Raw genomic sequence first — 19,115 nt, 5'->3', positions numbered from 1 at the left:
ACCCTGCCCTAGGGCCTACCTTAGGGGTGACTAACATGAAGGTAAGGGAAGGTTTAGGGACTGGCAAGTGGGGACACTTGCTCAGTCAGCATGACAGTACCAGACTGCATGCAGGTTCTGCAATGGCAGACCTTAGACACATTTCACCAGGCTGCTTCTGTGGGTGGCACAACCAGTGCTGCAAGCCCACTAGTAGCATTTGGATATACAAGCCCTTGGCACCCCTGGTGCACTCTACTAGGGACTGATAGTAAACCAAATAAGCCAAACATGGAAGTCAATTCACATAATACATTTTCCATAGGGAGCACTTGCCCTGTGGCACTGGATGGCAGTGGAACAGGGCCCTGAGCAGCTAACACCAGCACAAAAATACATTGAGGCACAGACAAAAATGGAAGGGTGACCTACGCCAATGGTGCCAGGTCTAACACGTGTCCCCTCCAGCTGAAATGTGGGGAGAACTACCCTACCCCAGGGAGTTCTCATCACTAAGGCGGAAAAATCTGGAAGGACCATCAGCGTTGGCGTGGTCTATACCGGGGCGATGTTCCACCGTGAAATCCATCCCCTGTAGGGAAATGGACCACCTCAACAACTTAGGATTCTCACCCCTCATCTGTATCAACCACCTGAGGGGCCTGTGGTCTGTTTGAACCCGGAAGTGAGACCCAAACAAGTAGGGTCTTAGCTTCTTCAATGCCCAGACCACAGCGAATGCTTCTCGCTCAATCGCACTCCACGTTTGTTCCCGGGGAAGTAACCTCCTACTTATGAAGGCTACAGGTTGGTCCCAGCCCTCCTCAGTCATCTGTGAGAGAACAGCCCCTACACCATGCTCTGATGCATCTGTCTGCACAGGGAATTCTTTGGAGAAGTCGGAAGCCAAGAGCACGGGCGCCGTGCACATGGCAGTTTTCAGGGTGTCAAAAGCCTTCTGACAGGTGTCAGTCCATATCACTTTTCTGGGCTGCTTCTTCGAAGTCAGCTCTGTCAAGGGGGCAACAATGCTGCCATACCCCTTGACCAACCTCCTGTAGTACCCTGTGAGTCCTAGAAAGGCCCTCACCTCTGTCTGGGTCTTTGGGGGCTCCCAAGCCAGGATGGTTTCAATCTTGGGTTGGAGGGGCGCCACCTGGCCGCTCCCCACTTGGTGTCCCAAGTACACCACTGATCCCTGCCCGATCTGACAGTTGCTTACCTTGATCGTGAGGCCTGCCTTGCGCAGTGCCATCAACACTTCCCAGAGATGTTGCAGGTGTTCTTTCCATGTGCCACTGAACACTGCGATGTCATCCAGGTAGGTGGCGCTGAACTCGGTCAGCCCAGCCAACACCTGGTTGACCAACCTCTGGAAGGTGGCAGGGGCATTCTTCATCCCAAATGGCATAACCCGGAACTGGAAATGCCCATTTGGTGTGGAGAATGCGGACCTCTCTTTGGCCCCATCAGTCAAGGCGATCTGCCAGTACCCAGACGTTAAATCAAACGTGCTGAGGTACCGTGCAGCCCCTAACCGATCGATGATCTCGTCAGCTCTGGGGATGGGGTGCGCGTCAGTCTTCGTGACTGAGTTGAGTCCTCTGTAGTCCACACAGAACCGGAGTACGGGTGTGGCACCCGGCGCGGCAGCCTTTGGGACCAAGACCACTGGGCTGGCCCAAGGACTGCTGGAGGACTCAACCACCCCTAGAGCAAGCATCTTTGAGACCTCCTCTTTGATGCAGGCTCTGACCCTGTCAGTTACCCTGTAAGCTTTGTGCTTCAGAGGTAAGCTGTCTCCTGTATCCACATCATGGACGCACCAATCTGTGATACCAGGAACCAGGGAGAACAGGTCAGGAAACTGCCCCAGCAGCTGGCGGCAGTCATCCTGTTGCTCAGGGGTCAGGGTGGGTGAGAGGTTAACTCCATCCACTGACCCATCTTGCTCTGAGGCTACCAGGAGGTCAGGAAGAGGCTCAGACTCCTCCTCCGTCCCATCATCTGTAGCCAAGAGCATGCCCACTTTGGACATCTCCAAGTGGGGCTTTAGTCGATTGACATGTAGGACCCTTAAGGGGTTCCTAGGAGACTGCAAGTCCACCAAGTAGGTGACAGAACTCTTGCGCTCCACAATCTCAAATGGTCCTGTCCACTTGTCTTGGAGTGCACAGGGCTCCACCGGGGCCAGGACCCATACCTTTTGACCAGGTTGAAGCTCAACCAGAGTGGCATTCTGGTCGTACCACCGCTTCATTTCCTCCTGGCTGGCTTCCAGATTTGCCTCACCAAGTTGCCTGAAACGCCTAGTCTGGTTCCGAAAGGCCAGCATGTAACTATATACATTCTGGGGAGGTTTCCTGGGAGATTGCTCCCAGCCTTTCTTGACCAGACTAAGAGGTCCTCGTACTGGGTGGCCATACAGAAGCTCAAAGGGACTGAACCCCAGAGACTTCTGTGGCACCTCACGGTACGCGAAGAGAAGGCATGGTAAGAGGACGTCCCACTTACGCTTCATGGGCTCCTCAAGGCCCATAATCATGCCCTTTAGGGTTCGGTTGAATCTCTCAACCAACCTGTTTCCTTGGGGATGGTAAGGGGTGGTGAACTTGTAGGTCACACCACACTCTTGCCAAAGAGATTTCATATATTTCGATATGAAATTGGTCCCCCTGTCAGACACCACCTCTAGAGGGAATCCCACTCGTGAGAAAATTCCCATCAGTGCCCGTCCCACCACGGGGGCCGTCACTGTCCTTAGAGGGATGGCTTCAGGGTACCGGGTGGCATGGTCCACCAAGACCAAGATAAACCTGTTGCCCATGGCTGTCTTGGGGTCTAGTGGCCCCACAATGTCAATCCCCACTCGCTGGAATGGGGTACTGACCACAGGGAAAGGTTGGAGTGGAGCCCTCAGCTTCCTTCCACTCTTACCACTTGCCTGGCAAGTCTGGCATGTCCTGCAGTGAGTGTCAGAACTCCTGCGCATTTGAGGCCAATAAAAGTGGGTGACAAGCCTTTCGAAGGTCTTGTCCTGCCCCAAATGCCCTGCTAACGGAACGTCATGAGCCAGCCCCATTAGGAAGGCTCTGAACTTCTGGGGTACCACCAGCGCACGGGCTGACCCAGGTTCAGCAACCTTAGGCTCTGAGTACAGGAGGTCGTTCTCCCAGTAGATTAAGTGAGTACCGGACTGATCACCATTGGCCTGGGCTGCAGCCTGCTGCCGCATACCCACTAGAGAGGGGCACTCTTTCTGCTCCCTGCAGAATTCCTCCCTGGTGGGGCCTCCTTCTTGCTGCCAATGGGTCAGCTCAGGCAGGTCCCCCAGTTCGGCTATCTATTCCCCGGTAGGCTCCAGGGCATCCCCCTCAAGGTCTGCTTCCTCCTGGGCCGTGGGAACGTTAGGAGCCGGTTTCCCGTGCCTCCTGCGCCCTCTCCCTAAGGCCGGTTCCTGGGCCTCTCCCTCAGGCTCCAGGGTCCCTTCAACACCCCTACTGGCTGCCATCGACCGGGTGGTCACGCACGCCCAATCAGGTAAACCCACCATCCGCAGGTGAGTTGTCTTCTCCACCTTTTCCCAAGGGGAGCGCTCCAAATCATTCCCTAGGAGACAGTCTACAGGCATGGCAGTTCTCACAGCGACTTGCAGAGTACCAGAGACCCCCCCCACTCAAAGGGAACTTGAGGCATTGGACAATGACTCTCTGTGTTGTCAGCGTTGACAACACGGCAGAATGCGTGTGGAACCACCTGCTCTTGAGACACCAGGTGTTGCTTGACAGCAGTCACACTGTCTCCTGTATCTCTAAGAGCCCCCACCCTTTTGCCATTTATGGTCACCCACTGCCCATACTTTTGAGTATTGGGGAGCAGTTGGGCCTCAGCGACCATCTCACCGTCTCCTAATGAGACTAGGGTCATCTGTACGGGATCCCCCTCCCCTTGGACATCTACCTCCCTCCCAAAGGCTACACTAGCCACCTGCTTGGGGGGTGGAGCACCAGGGGGAGCTGGTTTACCAAACATGGGGCACTTGGGATCCATGGAATAGTGCCCCAGGTTGTTACACTTGTAACATCTGGGGGGCCCTCTTTGAACAGGGTTACCTGTCGGGGCCCCAGTCTGCTTCGGGGTGGGGGTGGCTGAGAAACTTTCCCTTGGTTCCCCTGGGAATTACTTTGGGGCCCTCTGTAGAACTCAGTCTGTTTACCCTTGTCCCCCCCACTCTTCTGCTGGGGACCCTGACCACCTTTGGCGGGGCCTCCCACGGGACCCTTGTGGACCCTGGTGCTGATCCAGCGGTCCGCCTCCTCAGGAAGCTTCATAGGGTTAGTTAGCTTGCTATCGATCAGGTGCTGGCGTAGCTCAGGAAAACAATTATCAGACAAGTGCTCCCATGCAATTAGATCAAACAGCCCTTGGTAATCATTTACTTTGCTACCCTTCACCCAACCATCTAGCGCTCTGGGAAAAAAAGTCACATATTCTACATAAGTGGTACCAGGCTTCTTGGTGCATTCCCTAAATCTCTGCCTGTACAATTCAGGAGTTAACCCATACCTTGTCATCAGAGCTTCCTTCATGTGTGGATAGGATGTGGTAACATCAGAGGGGAGATCTAGCAGTGTGTCCCGCCCCTCACTCAGGAACCTTCCCCACAACCCCGCTCCCCAATCTCTCTCAGGGACCCGGTGGGAGGACATGGCTACTTCATAGGCCCTGAACCACTGCCCAATATCATCCTGCTTGTAATACTGTTTCACCACATCTTTAGGAATGTGCACCCTTGACTCTGTTAAATTGCTGCCACCAGAGGGAGAGTGGTCTAAACTCTTGGCCTTGAGATCCAACTCCCTCATTTTTCCCTCATGCTCCATGGCCAGCCTTTGTCTTTTCATTTCCATTTGAAGTTTTGCCATCTCCACTTCATGTGCTCTTGCGGCCATCTCCTCTGGCGACAGGCCTCTGCCAGGCTTAGAAGCACCTTCTGGGGGTATCACCTCCAGCACATTCTCTGGGAACTTGGATTCGTACCAGGCCCTCAGCGCCTTTGTGTACTGCTCCTTGTTTTTCAATCCAGTTTGGTTAATTCTGTACTTGGAGAGGTATCCTTTCAAGACTTCACTTGTGCACCTCATCAGTGCCTTCTCCTCCCAATCTATGTCATCAACCCCAGAGAATATAGAGGACGCCCTGCCTCCATTGACTGAGCTAGGCATGGTTTCTTAAAGTGGAGATTCTTCAGCAAAAACAAAAATCAATACTGTGTGGCTGCGTTATCGGTCTGAACTCAGTACGTGGTGTTCACTCAATTACTGTACATGAATCACAAATGCAAATTCAAATCCTCACCGCTGACCACCAATGTTAGAATTGGGAATCTCTGGTTGGCACAGGTATGCACTTGTGACAAGCAGGGACTCTTACTTCTAAGTCAAAGTAAGGGGATCACCCTTTCAAATAACCCCTGCTCACCCTTTAGGTAGTGTGGCGCAAGCAGTCAAGACTATTCTCAGGGCGTCATAGGTTAAGCATTTGTGAACGCATACAGTAATACGATGACACACCACATATGGACACCAGTCAAGGTTGTATCAAAAATAGTTTTCTTTATATAAGGCTTAGCACAAGACCAGAATAACGAATAAAATGACCACAGTATTATTTTAAAGTTCAATGTTCTTGTAAAAAGGCTTAAAATACAAAAATAGGCTTCTTTTAGGTAATTACGCTTCGTTCAAGGTTCTGTACGGTTCGTACCTGGATGTGCGACTCGTTGGCATTAAAAACAAAGAAAGTACGAGTCTAACAATCGTTGCGGACTCCGGGGTCCGTGGCGTGCACGCTGCGGTGCGAACAGAACAAAGTACCTTAGTTTTTGTAGGGTCCGCGACGGACAGTACGGGACAAGTCGATGGGTCCGGGTCGTAGCTCGGCAGCGTATTCGGATGCTGGTCGGGTCGCAGCGTCGGTACGCGGCGTTGGTACGGGACCTTCAGGGATACGTGCGAATGGCCCGGATCGGCTTGCAGAGTCCGTGGCGTTCGGCATTCGAGCCGTACCTTCGGTGCGGATAGGCGGCGACACTTCTCGGCGAGCCGTACAGCGTACGGGGAGGATCAGTGTGATGCGGCTTCTCGGCTCTGAGTACGGCACGGTGCAGTACATTAGCAGCGTACGGACCGTACCTGCGGGACAATGAAGCTTGGGTCCGGCGTACAGGATTAGGCAGCCAGGGGTGTACGACTCGAATCGGCGGGGAAGGTTAGGTGCGATGCGGCTGGGAGGGATACGGTGCGTACTAACGCTCTTAAATCAGCGTAGACACACGGTGCCGGGCGGCAAAGACACGGCTTCGCGGTGGATGGGGTACGAGTCGTACTGGGGCCAAATCCAGCGGGAAACAAGCAAGAATTGTCCAGGCAACTCAATTTTGGAAGGCAGATGAGTCCAATGGTCCTGAGACTCAGTTCAGGGGGCAAGCTCTTCTTCCAAGCCCTTGGAGATTGTTGAAACAAAGTGCAAAGTCTCTTTTAGTCCTTTCCTCTCCTTTCTCAGCAAGGCACCCACTGCAGGCCAATCCCCCAGGTTAGGGAAAGTTACTCCTCCTTCAGCTTCTTCCAGGTCCTTCCAGTCAGGCAGAGTTTCTTCGTGGTTCAAGTAGGATCTGATTTTTTAGGAGCAGGGCTCCTACATTTATACCAAGTTTCTTTTGTCTTTACAGACCAGGGGGGCCTTTGCCTAATCCCAGTCCAGTTCTTTTCAGTGAGGAGCACTTTGTTGTTGGGACTCTGGCTTCTTCTTTCAGCAGGCAGGGCAGAGACATCAGACGCTCCCCAGGGGGTGGAGCCAGAATTGTGGTGGCCGAGCACAGCCCTATTCAGAGTCAAGGTGCACTCCTCCCACCCATAATCTCTCTATTCATCCTGGTATAATCTCTCTATTCATCCTGGTGTAATCTCTCTATTCACCACCTGGCAGCCCCAGCCTGTCTCCTGGAACTTCCCAGCCCTGTCACTCAAGATACACACAAAGAAGACAGCTCCTCCAAGCAGAGGCGGACTGAAATGGTTAGGCACGCAAAGGCTAACCTTCTAAAAGTAGCATTTGCAAACCCAGGATATTAAAATAACCTTTGCTAAAAGATGTATTTTATTATTCTGAGTTCAGGCATACTAAACATGAATTTCTACCATGCTTCCTGAGCCTGCTAGGATTATAGAGTGTTATAATCTAGCAGCCCATTCTGGCCTATGGAGAGCAGGTAGCTTTACAATAGTGAAAAACGAAAATGGCTGTAATTCACTATTAGGACATGTCACACACTTCAGGGCATGTCCTACCTTATCCTTACAATGCACCCTGCCCTAGGGCCTACCTTAGGGGTGACTAACATGAAGGTAAGGGAAGGTTTAGGGACTGGCAAGTGGGGACACTTGCCCAGTCAGCATGACAGTACTAGACTGCATGCAGGTTCTGCAATGGCAGACCTTAGACACATTTTACCAGGCTGCTTCTCTGGGTGGCACAACCAGTGCTGCAAGCCCACTAGCAGCATTTGGATATACAAGCCCTTGGCACCCCTGGTGCACTCTACTAGGGACTGATAGTAAACCAAATAAGCCAAACATGGAAGTCAATTCACATAATACATTTTCCATAGGGAGCACTTGCCCTGTGGCACTGGATGGCAGTGGCACAGGGCCCTGAGCAGCTAACACCAGCACAAAAATACATTGAGGCACAGACAAAAATGGAAGGGTGACCCACGCCAATGGTGCCAGGTCTAACACATATGCATCCTCAAATTTACTTCTTACATTAAATGTTTTAAAGCAGAGGTCTTCAAACGTTTTTGTTGGATGAGCCCCCATCTAAACCTTTTTACACGTTGAGTACCCCCCCCCCCCCCCCCACCACCACCTGACAAAAAAGTTCTGGAAGCTGGTACTCTGCATCATTGATGACCATTCCCTCCTGCAGAGCCCAGGTCATATAGGGCAAATATTATTAAAAAAGTAAGAGCGTTTAGTAAACTGAAGTTTTTGTAGTGCTTGAACTTATTATAAAGTTCAAATAAAAAGTCTCCAAGAAAAAACTAGAACAAAAAAATACATTGGTGTTTCTTTTTCACATAAAATACAAAATTTAGGATAGATTAGTAAAAACACTCCCAAAACACAGGTGTGGGGTGTGCCTGTTTTTCTCTACAGAGACAGCCAATGTGTGGATGGATTCTTGCTACTGCCATCCTTAGGTTGTGCTACTCTTTCAGTCTTGAGCAGTACCTGAAAACGGGAGTGCTCACAAAATTGTGTAATATGTTTACAGTTTTATATAGCACGAACATGACCCAAAGGTATTGGAGCGCTTTACAGGAGCATCTTTTACATTACACAAGCACACATTCATGTTTTGTAAGTATAGGGAGACTAAGTAATTTGCCCAGAATCATAGGATGTTGAGCAGACACCAATAATTGAACATGGTTCCCCAGCTCCACAGTCATCAGCTCTGGCTGTTGCGCCACATGCTTGTCCCTAGACAAGATATCAGAAAAAAGGGTTCCACAAAACATGCTTTCTGACACAATTGAAAAATCCGTGATTATCTGGAGTATGGCCAGTTGTTGCCATGCCAGTAGGAGGCCAGCCACAGTTTTGCAAGAAGGCCGAGGGGACATTTACATCATACACATGTGATATAAGTGATTCAACAGGATATATACATCTTTATTCTCTAGCAGCATCAAGAGTTAATTAGTTAGCATAGTTGGCTTATAAAGAAGATGCCTTCCAAAGCTTCAGAAATAGCTGCACAAGAAAGCATTCAAATTTGGTCTACGAAAGTAGGGAGGACATATGGTAGGCATACTTCACAATATCTGTTATATTAGGTTTGTGGGATTGGAAAACCAGCGACTTTAATCAAGGTCAAATTCATTTTTCTTAAGTCACTGGTAAATTAAGTGATTATGCCCAGGATGACAAGATGTTGAGCTGATGCCAGGACTCGAACCCAGGTTCCCACATCCAAAGTCAGCACCTATGGCATTAATGCCAAATCCCCTCCTCCTTGAAACATCCAACGTTCCCACTAGTAGTGAGACGAAGGGGAAAGGAGCAAGGCTTTAAAAAATAAAGCAAAAAGCTCTTCACTCTTACCTGCCAGAGAATGGAATCTTCAGGAAGGACACAACCGTTGTAAACGCCTTGCAGTGAAATGCAGTAGCTGCGAGGGTACAACCAGGATAACCTTAAGGGGGAAGGGTTCAAGAGCGAGGCTAACGGCAGCAACCAGATGTTAAATTCAGCAACCACAAGGCAAAAGGCAACAGTGAAAAAGTGCTGTTTCATCAGCAAAGTTGAAGTATTTTGCAGCTTAATGTATACAAAATTCGCGGCACTCCCTGGCATCTCTCCTGCTGTCCTGTTCATTGGAGCAACGTCAGTGCTGACGTCAAAGCAGTGCTCTGCTGCAGGAACTACATGCTGAAACGCGGTTCTGAATGACTACTCCAATCAGAGAGCCCTAACTCAAGATGGGGGTATGAAAAACAGGCAGCAAGCGTACTTCTGGCGTGGGAAGCAACCAGGGGCGCAAGTAGACCCGAAGTTTGTGATCCCTGTGAGTGCAGGATGAGTGTGAAAGTGAAGGGCAAGAATGAGGAGTGAGTTGTCTGAAGGCAGGGTGCATTCCCAGACACAGTTGAAGTTACTCAGCATGTTATTAACGGCTGGCATAGGGTTTCAGATAGAAGTTTAATTATTGCTTTTATGGCATTATTCAGGGTCCAGGGATCGAGGGTGGAGGAAATAAATATTGTGCTCATCCGGCAACAAACTTCCACTCTTGTGATTAGGGTTGCCAGCTCATAATATTGATGTCCCAGACGGTACAAAAATAAGCAGTCCCCTAAAGCCTGTTTTCAGCTCTTATCTGTGCATACTTGGAACAGCAAAAATAAATAGAAAGCCTTTTTAACCCCTTCACTGCGGCGCAAATTCCGCCGCGGTGCTGGGGGGGGTGCAGGGTGAGCGCAGCGTCGCCATGCTCGTGACGGAACCACGCCGTCATGAGTCACGGGCGAGCTGTACTCATGACGGCGTGGTTCCGTCACGACTCCGCCCACTCTTTATTTCGCCCGCACAGGCGGGGAATCAGTGCCGCGTGGGAGGAGCGGCCGCAGCATGACGGAACCACGCCGTCATGAGCACACGCCACCCGTGGCTCATGACGGCGTGGTTCCGTCATGCGCACGCAAGGGGTTAAGTGTGTTCTAGGGCTGCCTGAATGATCCATGACTGATAGTTAAAGGGAACAAAGATTGAAAAGTCACATTACAAATAAATACATACTATTTTATTTATAACCTTATTTAATGTCAAGACAAGGCCTTTGCAGTCTCTTTAAACAACACATGGCTGGCATTTGTCTTTTGGTAACCATACTTTATATTCCTTTTCATAAAATGCATTCTCACACTAAGGCAGTAAAAAGTAAAATCCAAATGAAAGGACTAGGCAGAGTGGGGGCCCAGGGGGTACTGGAACAAGAAAACAAACAGCCTCTGTAACCAGTTTACAAAGGTATGTAAATATGCACATGGTCTTCAAAGACCTGTAAAAAACTCGGGCTTGCCGGAGATAAGACTCCAGACACTGCCCAGCCGAGCCCACACCAGCTCGAGCTGCAGCAGCAGCAGCCCGGGCTGACACACACGATGGCGGGGGCTGAAGCCCTTTCAGCCTAATGTAAATGTAAATGTGCAGGAATTTATATAGCGCAAATCACCAAGCGCTTGCTTAGGGAACCCGTCCTGGTATTCCCCTGTGAGATAACCCGGCAGGGCATCCGCAAAGTGAAAGCCAGGCATCCCGCCGCGAGGGGCCCATGTGGAGATTAAGCAAGCTATTGCCCAGAGTCACAGAGTGTGAACCCATGAATCAAGTATGCACTGGAGCGAGAATTATCGAGTCCATGGACATTTATGGACTCAAGACCCAGCCGAGCCGGGAATTGAACCCTGGTCCCGGGCTGACCTCTGCTTCCAGGTCTGCCACCTCTAACCAGTGAGCCACACTTCTCCACATGGGCCTAATGGGCGTTGCGTGCCTGGAAGCAACAATGGAAGGTGAAGTGGGTGGAGTGCGCCCCCCCCCCCCAGGGGATGCTGCGGCCCCCCGCAGGGGGTGCGCCCCACAGTTTGAAGACCTATGTTCTAAAGAATACCTGTTAGTATTTTGTTGATTTATGGACCCTTGTTCCTTTCCTAAGCTTTAAATCCCTAGGTCCATGCTTATTTCAGGATAAACCCTTGTTAACTACTACACTCTCACTTTCTATTTTGTTCACTCAAACCTGATGGCTGGGGTGGGATTTAAGGCTGTGTTGACACCTGAACTGGACAACTTCTAATCTGTTTTTTAAAGTTTTGGGTCATGGATTTTATATCCCTGTAATTAGGATGCTTTAATTACCTCCCGCCAACCTAAACTAAAGTTTAACTAAATTATTTTCACTAATTAACCATTCATTTTAAAACAAAACTATGGTTCAGTCACACACTTACCGTTTCACAAGAACCACGGGTAAATCTATCCCCCGGTGGTAGTAGTAGTTCATTACCGGGTCCATTTTATATCGCGACTGAAATCATTTTCACATGGTAAAAATCTGTGTGAAATAATAACTCTGTATCCGAAGAATTCCTTCACTAGATACAAGTGCAAGCAAACTGTTGGCTTTGCAAACTGTGCGGATATCAAATCAGGGCGTTGATTTTCTTTATCAGGCTTAAGTGCAGCCTAAAAATGAAGTGCTTTCAATTTCACATGAGTAGGCAGTCCGCCACTTGAAGTTAAATTGATGGATTAATACTGTTAAAGTATGCTCAGGAAAGCGAGTATTAGTGTACTAATCGTTCATTTTTAGTTGCACTGTGTTATCTTTTTCCAATTCTTTGTTAGGAAGCTCGCTTTCAGTAATTAACAAATGCATGAGGATCCCAAAATATTTAAGTTTTAAGTCCAGAGCTGATGAAATACAGACATTGTTTTGGTGAACATTACATGTTCTTTGAAAGCATTCTATGTGATTGACCATGTGGCTGTCTCTAATTTCCATTGGTGTACATGTGGTGAAGCACAATTCTTAAATTATGGGTGCATTGTCTGTAGGTTTTTGGGTCTAATGATAAGGAGTATATTGCCCGTGATTGTGTGTTAGAAAATCTTCAGGTGCACTAATTAGGTAGGGCTGATTTTTGTTAAAAATGTGTTTAATCCTTTATGTAAACATGTACATGTCTAGGATGGAGGTGCTTGTCTTCAGAGCATTCCTTAATCTTAGGAACTATAGTTCACAGCTGAATAGAAATGTGGGTTTCCATTCTAGACCTTTATATTTTGATTGTGCAGTCACCTCATTGAGCTGGTTATCCCTAATCTGTTGAAAACAGGATTTTGTGCACACATTGGGGTCCCAACATGTCCTCCATTACCACTCTGTATCTCACCATTTTTGCTAGGTAAAACATGGTGAAATTAGTTCTGGTAAAAAACTGCATATTTCGATTTTTGAAACCCTGAAGGTAGAAAACATTTACATTATCCCTGATTGTTTGCACGGAAATTAAAAATTTGGAGGTGATAATGTACCTTGGAACGAATGCACTTGATGGTATAACTGCTTACCAGGTGCAGTGTTGCCTCCTATTCAACTAGTAGCCAAATCTTAAGTGTGTCAGAAGATGGAGACTAGAATTCAGAGAACAATAATTACTACGCTGTATGACCCAAGTGTGCAGGGGTAGTCCCCCGTGCTGACTTTGCATGGACAGAAATCTTGACAATAAGTACAGAAACCATGTCTGTGCTTGAAATCCTGTTGATGGCCAGTAATCTCACAAAACTGTCTCTCTTAGAAAATGGAAGGCCCTTCAGTAGATGGGAGACTCAGGGAGAGGTGGGAAACGTATCTGGACCAGTAAATACCCGTCAAAGCCTAGTGATATTGTTGTGAGCAGACCGACCCAGTCGCACTCCTTTAAAAGCATAGGTTCGCTCTTTATAAGTTTCTCACCAGGGCCTATTATACCCCAAGCAATCCCAGCTGATAGACAGCGGTCAACCCTCAGGATGCCCCTGTTGCATAATGAATCCAAAATAATTTCCAGACCTGGTCTGGCACTGTCCACCCATACAGGCATTTTGGTCTGATTTGGTCTCTGTAATCAATGACATATCCAGCGTATTTTTGCAATACGAACCCTTGCGCCTACTAAGATTCAGAGCGGACGTCCACAGGAGCCGGCTCGAGCTGGTAGACGTTGCTATTTACAAAACCAATAGCTCTAACTCAAAAAAATGGTAGACCTATTCCATTTCTAATGCTTGTTTCTAAGTACGGTGGAACTTGTAGTCCTGCAAGTGCATTGTTGGACTATCATGAGGAGGACTTTCAGCCAGCCCAATTTCCTTAGCTAATAGCATGCTGGGAATTGTAGTTTCACTTTACCATTATAAAGCGAGGTTACACGTTACTTCATGCTAGGTCCTGTCAACAGAAAACAAGGACTGGCTGAAATGTATCCCCACGAGTTGGCTACAAGTTGGTAAAATATTTCTTCAAGAACCACCATTGAAAGAAACTAGGAGCAGATAAACTAATCGCTCATACTGTTTGATTTTGAGCGGAGAAAGCGTTTTTTCAGTTCAGTATCCCCTCATGCCTCTGTACACACAATAGGTTCTGCATTATTCCACTCAACATGGCGGTGCCTCTGTCCCCTCACTGTAGAATGAGCGCGCAGCAGCTGAGCCAATGCTCTATCCATGCTGCTGCAACTGCTACAACTCGCCTTTATCCTCGTGTCTGTTCTATTAATACGTAAATCATCTATGCACGGTGCACACGGTATGTATAAACCGCTTTCTCTCCCCGTCTTCTCAACAGAGAAGTCTCCCGTGCAACATTTTAAAGTTTGTCTACAATAAGTACTCTGCTAGCTGCAATGAAATTGCAAATTTAGAAACAAACACATGTAAGTGAACAAAGCCATTATGTTGTCCATAAGCCATGGGGTATTTGTGAGTTTAAAGTAACAAGTTGACACTAATGAATGCACCCAGCTCCAGAAACATTGTTTTTAAACTTTGGACGTGTTTTAAGCACCATGTGCCCTTGTGGTCATTCATTCAATATTGATCAATAGGACTAACTACCTTGTCAATAAATAAAGTAACATGCAATTAAGTTCTAATAATTCTCTGAGCTGCACCTTCCCTTTCATGGCATCAGACTTAGTACAATGTATCCCAGCGAGCCAAGGTAGTTCCTTTTCCTGCATCTCGAGACAGCCAGAGGTATGACCAAAGCAATGGAGCCCCCGCCTCCTTTTCCGAACCACCAATACCAGGAGCGGGGATGTGTAAAGAATGTCAAAAGTAGGGAGTCTACGTGCCATTCAACTTTCCATTTGTTTAGTCCATAGGATGGCTCACAGAGTAAGTTACATGCTCCTAACAAAATGCAGTGCATGCGGTGAAGAGTTCACATCTCAAAACGCCTGGTAGGGTATACAAAAAGCTATATGGGGGTAGGGAAAGCAACGGATCAGATGGGGGATGGTGGAGCAATACAGAGAGAATGTTAGGAGTAGGGATGGCAAGGTGGCAGTAGCACAGGGGAGGAGGAGAAATCAAAAAACACATGCACTCCCATGGAGTGCTGAAAGTAAATCAGAGAGTAGTTCCCTGGATGTAAGCAGTGGACGGATTCTAGTCATCCAGTCAAAAGGATGGGAGCAAAGATATAGTCCCAGGATAGTGACAAACACAAGAAGAGGAAGGAAATCTATTGAATAAGAAGCTAGCAAAGGAGATTGGCAAGAGAGGCAACACACCTGCTTTTTGAAAGTGAAGTGTAACTACTGGTACACAATAGGTCTAACAACAGATGGCAAAAATGTTCTGTAGGCAAGACCTAAAGATTTATAAAGAAGCTCGGAGATACAAATCATACGGACAAAGGGTCTTAACATGTAATGTATGCAAAATGGGGGGGAAATGATATGTTGTAGGCTGCAAGTTAAATCAGACACTAGCTTGACTTCCTGAGAGAGATTCCGTTTTTGGATCAGATGATGAAGCCGACTACTGTTATACAAGAGTTGGAGAGCCATTGTATTTAGGCACAACACGGAGTACAAGAAGGTCTGGAAAAATTGATGAGTGATCAAGCTACATTGGAGAGTTGTTCCAAGGCATTTGTATGGAACGGTTAAGGGACCCCTAAAATAAATGAACATTCCTACTGAGAACGCAAAATAAACCATTCTGGTATAGGAGATGGGAACTGGATTCCCTAGGGCAACGTGATATGGCAGCTTTATTTAACAATAATAAATGATGAGCTGATAAATGTGTCATCAGGAACTGGATGTTGCGTAGAAACTGCGGTGGGGCTTTCTGGGTGCAGAGTGAAAAGCACAGATAACGCTCTCAGGTTTTTCAGGTCCACGCACGAGTATCTCATCCAGTCCAGTTTTTTCTCTACATTTTAGCACTTGAAGTCCTGTTTCTCCCATTATAAAATGAGAGCCACAAGTGCCACCATGCAAGGACAATAAATGGAGCACGTGAGCTTTTTATTGCATGGACCTGGAAACCTCGATGGCTCTGACCTGATCCAAAAGAAAATGCAAGACGTAAATATAAAAATGATAGTGATATAAGAACTGGAGAGTTACAGCCTTGAGAACAAAAACCTGCGTGCGCCATTCTTAGCGCCACTCAGAATGACAAATTGAAACCCAACCATGGGAGATGCAGTGGGACAAAATGTCTGAGTTTAGGTACCCAGGGATGATGCTGGCCTGGATCAATAGTGGATCAGAGCAAGAGGAGGCTGCACAGGCCGGAGCAGCGCCTGGTGATGGATGGGGCAGGAGAGCATGGTATAAATGAGTGAGATGGAGTGGGTTTGAGTTTGGGTGTCAAGCAGCAGTGGGATTCTCCAAAACACAAAGACATATGTTAGAAGTATTTGTTTAATAGTTTTTAGTCTAGTGCTAGTAACTCCCAAGGAGTGGCAGGGGGATTTACAGCAGAGGTACCTTACTAGGAGATTTAGAGAAATAACATAGAAGAAGAAACTGTAGTTATCATCAATATTCAAAGGTCCATATAAATAATCAGGTGTGTGCATGGATGCCAGAGGGATGGGGGAATACAACCAGGGAGTATATGCCTAGCCACTATTCACAAGGTTGGTGAGGAGAAGAGCAATGAAAGGGGATAGTGTATGATATTGAATATCCTTAAGAGCATTTACTGCCATATGGTAAATTTCTAGAGAAAGTTACCTCAGAAGGGTATGCAAGATGTTAATTCAAGCTTTAGTTTAGATTAAAGCTTTTCAGTTGGGGTGGGTCATATGGGGGGTCTTGAGTAGGTAAGACATTTCAAATTAATGTCAAATACATTTCAGATTGATGGAGGGGCCAGGCGGTCCAACATGGCGGACGCGTCCTAGCCTGGCTCCCGTAGCCTTGTTGTAATCCTACACAATCCTGCCGGTAAATCCTGAGTCCGCGACATCATATCTGCTGTCCCGATCACCGCATACCCTGGGCTGCATTTTGAGACCCCTGGGGCTGCAGTGGACTGAGGAGAAGTGGTGCTCCAGGCACTCAGTTCCAGAGTGGCGTGTGTGGCCTGACTCGTGACAGGCCGTGGTGAGCCAATGCTGGAGTGTGCCGTTGTCTCGGAGTCGTGAAGGGATCCGGCCCCCCCGGCCATGACCTGACAACACCCGCAATCCTGTTGGGCGAGGGGGGGCACCCTGTGCCTGTGCGAGCCGTGGCCCAGCCTCTTTGGTTTTTAATGTACTACGCTGGGACCGCAGTAGAGGGCGGACGCGACGCGTGGACGTGGGTTCTGCTGGGCGTCCGCGGGCCACTCGCGGCCTGTGAGCTGTGTTAGACATCGTGCACCACACGGTGGCAATTACTATCCTCCTTTCGTCCACGGATTGGGACACGATCCGGAGAGCAGACGAAGCAGGTGAGGAGCGGTGGGGACCCAATGCCCAGAGCGGTACATTAAACTGGTGTCTGGTGCAAGCCATCGGGGTACGGGCTGACACCGATCCACCTCAACAGGCCATATCCTGAAGTCCTACTCAGCGGCAGCATAATAAACAGCAGGTATTGGCTACAAAGGGCCCGGATCACTAAACGGATCATAGAGATTCCCTGCTCACTGCCTTGTTCCCATAGGGCCATGCTCAGCTGCTGAATCACGGTGACCAATCAGACTCAACTTGCCTGACTTTAAGATGGCTGCCAAGCTTCAAACCCATTTCTATCCTACCATCCTCACCATCTCCTCCCGCCCGTCTCTGGACTCAAAACCTTTGGTCACTTCCTGATCTTCACTCATCCGGCGGAGCCCAAACCACATGGCCGATTCCCGGTGGAGCTGCAGCGACAGCTATAGGGGAGATTGGCTCTGGCACATCGCTATGGCCGTCACCTACCCAGCCGGATTTCGGACATATGTTCTTGTCGCTTCCTCCGCTGTTGTTTTCTTCCTATTGACCCTTTGGCCCTGGACAAGTATCTCAGTTTTGACACCTATTTGCAGGGAACAAACCGTTCCACCGGCTTTGGAGATCTAGCTTTTTGACCTTTGCCCGGTGGAGCTACCTTGTTAGCTATAGAGGAGATGGGCTGTGGACTTCCCCTCTGCCGTCACCTACCCAGCCGGACATTGGGCAGACTTTCCTTTGTCTCTCCACCGTATCCCCTCCCTGTTACCCTTTTACTTTATCCCTCTCACTCTTCTACGCACCACTAATCAACAGATGTAACTTGTAATCTTATGTATTTTTTTGTAACAATATTTGTTGTTACCGATGTAACTTTTCTCATGGAAAGCACTCTGATACCTCTGGGTCTAGCCAGCGCATATAAAACTCAAGTAAATAAATTCTAGGTGCCGTCCCTGACAGTGTTACAAAAAGTCACATTGAAGGATACCGGCCAGGCTTGTTAGGATTCTGGTTTTCCTGGACAGTTCATGTTTTTATGTGAGATACCTGTGAGTGCGTTAAAGATATTGTAAGCGGCAAGCGCTTTGGGTAGCATCGGGGCTGCACCATTAGATTTCACAGATGCTCTAATAAAACCGCAGAAAATGAATGAAATGAACGCCACATGCAGTGGCGTAACGATAATTGAGGGGGCCCCCCTGCAAGGTACGTGGAGGGGCCCCCTCTGGACTTTATCAGGAGCTCCCCGGCCGAAGTGCAGTGCTGAGGGGGCCCCCTGGAGCTTGGGGGCCCCCCCGCACTGCGGGGGATGCGGGGTCCTGTGTTACGCCCCTGGCCACATGCGATGGATTACCAGGTAAGCAAATATCTGAAGGAGAACTGGACATAATATGTGGAGGAAAAAAGGAGGAACAGATTCTATATGGGCACAGAACTCACTTGTGACTTCCAATCAGTGGTGGTGTGGGGGGGGTGGAGTTAATAATAACATTTAAAAAACAGACTTAGCTGAAGCTGCCGGCCGCCTTGCGCCTCGGTGTTCCTCTGCTTCCTGGTCCCAGCAGACACTGGGACAGCATCAGAGACTCCCTGTGCAATCCCTGAGCTACCCTCATGCTATGAGAGCAGCGGGGGCATTGGCCAGTGCGGTCTGGTTTAACACTTGCTCAGGCACATGGAGTCTGTGCTGTTTCTCCAATGCAATACAGTTGGGTTGGAGAAACCTAACTGCGCATGTCTGGCCTGCCTAAGACGGATGGGCCCACCTCTCAATACACACGCTGGCTCAGCCAGCAGCTGAAAAATAAAACTATAATAGAATATAATTTTATTTTTCAGCTGCTGGCTCTGAGCCAGTGAGGCGACGCTCCTCCGCCTTTGCTGAGGAGCTGCGTCTGCTTGCAATATACTCATATGTACAGCAGGGGACAATTTATCCCACATATAATGTTTACTGATTTGAGGGACATGGATATCAAAGGTTTTTGCGTAGCTACGCGTAACGCTACTACGCGAACTACGCCCAGGGTTAATGTACATGTATGGAAGTGACAGACTACGTTGGGTGCATATTA

Source organism: Triturus cristatus, chromosome 7 (assembly GCF_964204655.1).
Source record: "Triturus cristatus chromosome 7, aTriCri1.1, whole genome shotgun sequence".
Taxonomy (NCBI): Eukaryota; Metazoa; Chordata; class Amphibia; order Caudata; family Salamandridae; genus Triturus; species Triturus cristatus.
The sequence above is the reverse complement of the archived record's forward strand: the minus strand, read 5'-3'. Positions refer to the sequence as shown.